Source organism: Camelus dromedarius, chromosome 30 (assembly GCF_036321535.1).
Source record: "Camelus dromedarius isolate mCamDro1 chromosome 30, mCamDro1.pat, whole genome shotgun sequence".
NCBI classification, from domain to species: domain Eukaryota; kingdom Metazoa; phylum Chordata; class Mammalia; order Artiodactyla; family Camelidae; genus Camelus; species Camelus dromedarius.
In genome coordinates this window covers 14960992-14967514 of record NC_087465.1, presented here as the reverse complement: position 1 = coordinate 14967514, position 6523 = coordinate 14960992, and positions in this window count along the sequence as shown.

The window sequence follows — 6523 nt, the reverse complement described above, 5'->3', positions numbered from 1 at the left end:
CTAAAATTGGAAGTCAGATCCTTTGGACACAACATGAGCAATGCTGTGGCAAAGCTCCACCCTGTGCTTCTCACTAAATACTGTACCTGCAAAGGGAGATCTATTTGCCAAATATTTATTCTTTGGGTCTGAACCTGGAGGTACCTCCTTGAACATTTTTGACTAAACTCTTCAGCAGTCCCTTACAGGACTCAGCACATTTCCTGTGAAACTTTACGTACAGATTGAAGAAGTACTTTTCTAAGGATGACTAAATAAAACATACCCAGCAAATACGTGCTTCTCATGAGACTAGAACTCATGCAAAATAGCGGCATGCAGTGCACAGTCCTCTGCTCAGTGTTGGCACAGTTGTAAATAGAACACTTTAAGACATTAATGCATTGCTGGGTGGCACAAGGTCTGTGAGTCAACACTGGCCAGATGGAGCCCATGGAATGAGTCTCCTGCCTGACTCAGTACATTCTCAACCCTAACCTTCACCACTCCGACTAAAGGGCTCTGTCCTGGATTGCTCAGGTTCCACTCCCACTCTTTTTCAGGAGGTCAAGTTGCTTATCCTCTACCATAGCCTTTTCTTTCATGCTATGTTACATAAATTACCCAGGAAATAGTTGGGGAGAGTTTCAGAGTTTGTCGTTTACTTAGTGTATTAATTGGTGGGGGTGTGATATAACTTCTCCCTCTCAGGCAATTGAAACACAAAAACAAAAACAAAATTTGCCTCTGTAATGAAAGGAAACAAATCAAGGTCATTCCTATACTAGAGAAGGTTAAACCAGAATTAGCCTCTAGGGCTTTAATGAATGCAAACCCTTCAGAAAAGTCACACAGAAAAATACTTGTATGAATTATTTAATTTTGTAATTAGGTCTACACAATCAAAGTTGTCTTTTCACTGTTTTTGTTTTGTTAACATGAAATTAAATTGTGATTATAAGTAAAAGTTGGTTGCCTAGGGAACAGTAATTTTATATTTAGTTTAACAGGAATAAAAGAATATTTGTCTTTTAAAAAAAAAAGTGCTGGGGTCAAATATCATAAATCTTCCAGGGTGACTGTTCCCATTCATCTAAGGCTATCTGTGATGGCTAATTTTATGCGTCAACATGGTTAGGCTAGGGTGTTCAGTCATTTGGTCAAACACTAGTCTATCTTTTGTAGCAAATGCATTTTATTCGAGGTAATTAACATTTATGATCAGTTGACTTTAAGCAAAGCAAATGACCCTTCCTAATGGGGATGGGGTTCATTCAGTCAGCTGCAAGCCTCATTACAAAGACTGACGTTCCCCAGAGAAGAAATTCTGCCTCATGGCTGCAACATAGAAATTCTACCTAAGCTTCCAGCCAGCTCGCCTGCTTTGAGTATTTCAGAATCAGCACTGCAACATTAACCCTGAATTTCTAGCCTGCTAGCCTGCCTTACAGATTGTAGACTTTCTAGCCCCGCAGATTGCATTAAAATAAGGTCAATTCATTAAAATAAATCCCTCTGTCTTTCTCTCCTTCCCACATACACACATGCATATGTATACGCATATATATGTGTAAATATTTTTATATACATATATTTATATATGTGTGTAAATATATGTATATAAGTATCCCATTGGTTCTTTTTCTCTGGAGAAAAATGACTAACAGATTGCAGCATGCTGCCCTCCCTTCCAGTGCTGAGGCTGATGTAGATTTCACACTAATTCTATCTGGTATTAGATGTCTCACTGGGAATTTGGGAGCGAAGAAACAATTATGGTGTCATGCTGATCTACTAGACCTAAGTGTTAATTTGGCTATATTTTTTTCTTTAGTTCTTTTTCTTTTTAATTTTCTCCCTTCAATAACTCATCCACTCTCTTATCATACAATTATTATCTATTTGAAAAAGATTTCCAAATGTATATCTCAGGTGTCCACAAAATATTTCCAACTGCTTAACTAAAGTTTTACCAGAACTTTTAAGTTTTCTCCTCAAATAATATTCAGACTCTGCTCTCACAGAATGCTAAGTTTGACCTAATAGAACATGTAAGATGATTATGAAATGTGCCCTGTCCTCAACAGGTATAAAGTATAAAAGTGGAAAAACTAATCATGTGTATGGGTAAACATAGTACCCAATTACATACGTTGCTAAGGAATTTCAGAGAAAGGAAAGACTAATCTGGTTCTCAAGAATCAAAGAATTCTTTGCAATGCTAGTATCTGAGCTGGAGCTTAAAAGATAGTCCAGTTTTTAGACATATGGAGATGAGAGGAAATAATAATACAGGAAAAGGGTATAGTTTAAGTTAAGACACAGGTATGAATAATATACAGGTAACTATGTATATACACCTGAGATACTTGGTAGTAATGTAAGCTGTTTACAGAAAAATAATAGGAAAGGCATTTGGAAAGGTCAATGGAATGTAGATGATGCAATGCAAAGATAACAAAGTCTAATGAACAGGAAAGAGACAGGAGAAAGCTACAGAACCATTATGTAGTGAGTGGTACAAACTTGGCACTTCTGTGCCTTTTATTTAATTTTTTGTTCTTTGGGTGAGCATTCATTCACCAAGTATTTATTTTGACCTTTTTCTCTATAAAAAGCAATACTGAAGTCAGTGGGGATAGTCATAAATTAACACAGCACCAGTTGTCTCATTTGATAGCCACAGATGTCAGTCTCACACAGGTTAGGCAGCGCACCTGAGATAATACGCTGCTAGTAAGAATCCATGCCAGGCGTAGAAGCTGCATCCACCTGACTCTAAAACTGCTTTATTGTTTGTTGTTTTCCGCCAGAACATGCCACCTCAACTTGTGCTTAGAACTGAACTTTGTGAGAATTCATCTCAAAGGACAGGATTAATTTTCCAGTTCCTGTACCTCCTCCTTATTACAGGCTCTTATTATTTCCTCTACCTGTTGACACCCTATCTGTCTGTCCGAGTGCCCAGTGTACGCATCACTTCCTTTTGAACGTTTCCTGCTCTCCCCTCATCCCCAACACAGCAGCCATCTCTGAACTGTAATAACAGAGACTGGCCCCACCAGTAACATGGCTCGATGTTTCAGAGCTAGTTTCATGTTGATGAGCACAAATGTTTAACTCTCCTACTTGATGGTAGGTCCCTGAAATCTCAGGCTTTATAAACCAATAAAAATGCCTTGGGTTATGGAAACAGCAAGTGAAATGGGCCCTCCCTTGCCCCAAATGAGGCTTTATCTGACGGAAGTCACACAGACGGTGACAATATAATGTAATAACTCCTTAGGTCTGAAAGAAAGTGGCCTTTCTACAACCTCCAAGAATATCTCACATAGAAACAGACACTTAGTAACTACTTCCTGAACAAACTGGTTAAAACATTCATGTAACTACTCATGACAGTACGATTTCTGATAAGTTCTTCTGAAGGTATTCATTTAAAATATACTAAATGTGACATGTTTCATTTTAAAAACATGACAAGAAACATTACCTTGAGCTTTTCTCATTGGCAAGCAGGAATGTTCTTCCTCCTGTACAGGAGGCTGGGCTTACACCTTCCTGCTTCAAGGCTCTAGATTTCAGATTATCATAAAGTTGGCCTTCATTCTCTTTGCTTTTTCCATGCCACGAGTAACAGCATTTTCCTGGTATTTCTATTGAAAATACTTTTGGCTCGTATTATTTGGCTCTCTGGCCACAGGGTGTATGCCTGGGGTTGGGGGAAAAAAAGGAGCAGCTCTCCAGGCTGGCAACAGACTCCTAGAGGAGAATGCATTACAACAAACCACCCATGGTGTTTTCCCAAGCCCCCGAATTCCTGGATTTCATCTTAACCAACTATAGGGAAATAAAGACAAATGTCAACACCCTTGCCTGTAGGAAACAGAGTGCCCTGGTGGTCTCAGTGTGAAGCGTTGGCTTCTAACGCTTTTGGGAAACACCACTGTAAATACCTTCAAGGGCCCTCCTTGAATACATTTACTGACTATGTCCATTTATTTTCAAGGAGGGCCTTTGAGTTTCACTGACTGGTTTCCAAGATCTTGGTTTCTCCAAAAATTTGGCAGAGAAAAGGAAAAAGGTACAGCCAAAAAGACCTTGGTTATCAAAGGTCTTTTTATACTAAACAATGCAGAGCAAAGCCCATGAAACGTAGACATCCTTTCTTTCACTCTTCAAAAGATCTGCCGTGGCTGGGGGAACCCGCACACCCTCCTCGACCCTCTTCTCAGCTGTTGGAACCTGTTCTCTCTCTTTGGGCATGTTTTTCCCTTGGCCTGGATTTGTCCTTTAATTTGGCAGCTACACGAAGCCAACAATTTGAAATAGTTTTAAATATTATTTGGTGACAAGTTGTTCTGATTTTGAAAACTTGAAAAGACCAAAGACAAAGATACAAAAAGATATAACTTATGTGGTAAGTTAGCATCAGAGCTACAGCGTTCATCTGTCTCTGGTACGTTATGCCACAAAACTGTGTGTATGTATGTATACATACATATACTCGTATACATTTATGTGCATATGAGTGTATACTTATGTAGTCAGACAGAGCTGTGACAAGGCCACATGGTTTGTATAGTAAGATAGATCTGGTATTGAGTCTTAGTTCTGTGACTTACTAATCACTGACCAATTAGTTGGACAAGAAACTTAGCCTTCTGAACCTCACCTTCCTCATCTGTACAATTTGCATAATGGTGTTCATCTGTTCTTAGGATAAAATTCAATAATATGTATAATCACCTGTCAGAAAACTTTTTTCGGATCGGGAGATCAATATTATTATTAATGTTGCTTTTGTTAGATGTTCCAGATTTACCCAAGAAGATAACTGTAAAGGTTACCACAGTTAAACAACCCAAAAGGATTCAAAAGCTTCCCTGGTAACTTTCCATGTGAGCTTTTTTATTTCTTTCCCCTCCCCTGCATTGACTTCAATGTGCTTACTACCAATATGATTCCAAAGCAAAAGATGGGTGGTCAGCTGGATACCAGGAGAATAAGCATTATTTTATTGGTTAAATGGTGCTTTTTCTCAGTTTTATTCCTCCTGTCTCCCTTTATCATGGTCTTTGATTTTACAAACAATTCTCACAGTGAAAAACAAGTCCATGGAGTTAACCCAGTTAATGAGTGAGTCAATTCCATTTTTAAAACCATCAATGCTACTGCTTTACAAAATTGTACTTTCTTTCTCTCCCACTAGACCAATCTATTAGGCAATAATAGCACACTTTGTGTGGTTCAATTACATGAAATTTCTCTGTCATTTGCTGTCAAAACAAAAACTGCATTCTTCTATTTAACAAGTATGAAGAACTTGTTAAACTTCTTCACTAGTTTGATTTCCTAGTAACACAAAGTCATGATGCAAGTGTTCACAATAGTGACTTGATTTTAAGCAATTATTATTATGGTAACATCACCAACCATAAGTCTTGGGTGAACCCACCGTGATCTTCCAGGAGCAGGGAACATCACATTTAAGGATTATTCTTTCCTACAGGAACCTGGTCTGTTTTGTTTTGGCTGTAGGACACAACACATCATCCAGGAAGTGTGGAGGCACTTGCCAGTCTATTTTAGTAACAAGGGGTTAAAGGTTTTGCTCAGCTTTTCACATTTGAGAGGAAGATGTTGGCATGGGCTTTTCCTAGACTTGTGGAATGCCTTGATAAAGACTGGCCCATTAACAAAGTGAAATATTTGCCAAGACAATGGATATCTCCATGTTTACCTCATATTATAGTCCTCTTTAAGAATTTTCTAGAAGTCCATATTTAATCCATGCTTTGCAGACTTAAAGCCTCATTACTTTTGAGGGGATTGCTTAGTTCTCTCCATAATCTCTCCACTTTAAATTCAGTGTATGAGTTTAAAGTTTGTACCTAGAAATCACGTGCATCTCTGTGGTGTATTCCAATGGCCTATGGCCAATCATCACAAAGATTAAGGCTTGAAATGTAACATTTTTTCCTCGTTAGTATAATCGGATATGCTCTGATGGTGGCACCAAATTCCTACCTTCCCAACTTTTTCTTGGAAAAATAAACTTACTAAATGCATTAGACATAATTAAGTAATGGTGCCAGCATTGTTGCTCTTGTTATTTCAATTAGAAAATGCTACCCTTGAGGGGGACTACTTCCAGGAATGGCCAGAAAAAAATAATTAAAATGCTCCTGGTTTTTAGCTGACTTAATTGGCTAATGCTAGTAAGTCTTTTTGTTCCTCTGTAATAGACAAATCATTTCCTTTCTACAGTAATTTAATATGTCTTAATGGATGGCACAATATAAGCTAAAGTTTCTTGATATTTTCTTGATACTTGGCCATACTTTCTTGATACTTGGTATGTAATAAACATTGTCCCTCATGGCGGTGAGGGCTGAGAATCTCTGGATTAAACACTGATGCCTTCCAGTCATACCTAATGTACAGAGTGATGTATGCCATTTCATAACTGCATTTTCCAGTCTAGATGTAAGGATAGGGAAGGAATACTGTAAACATTTTAGCATCCTTCTTAGCTGGAGAT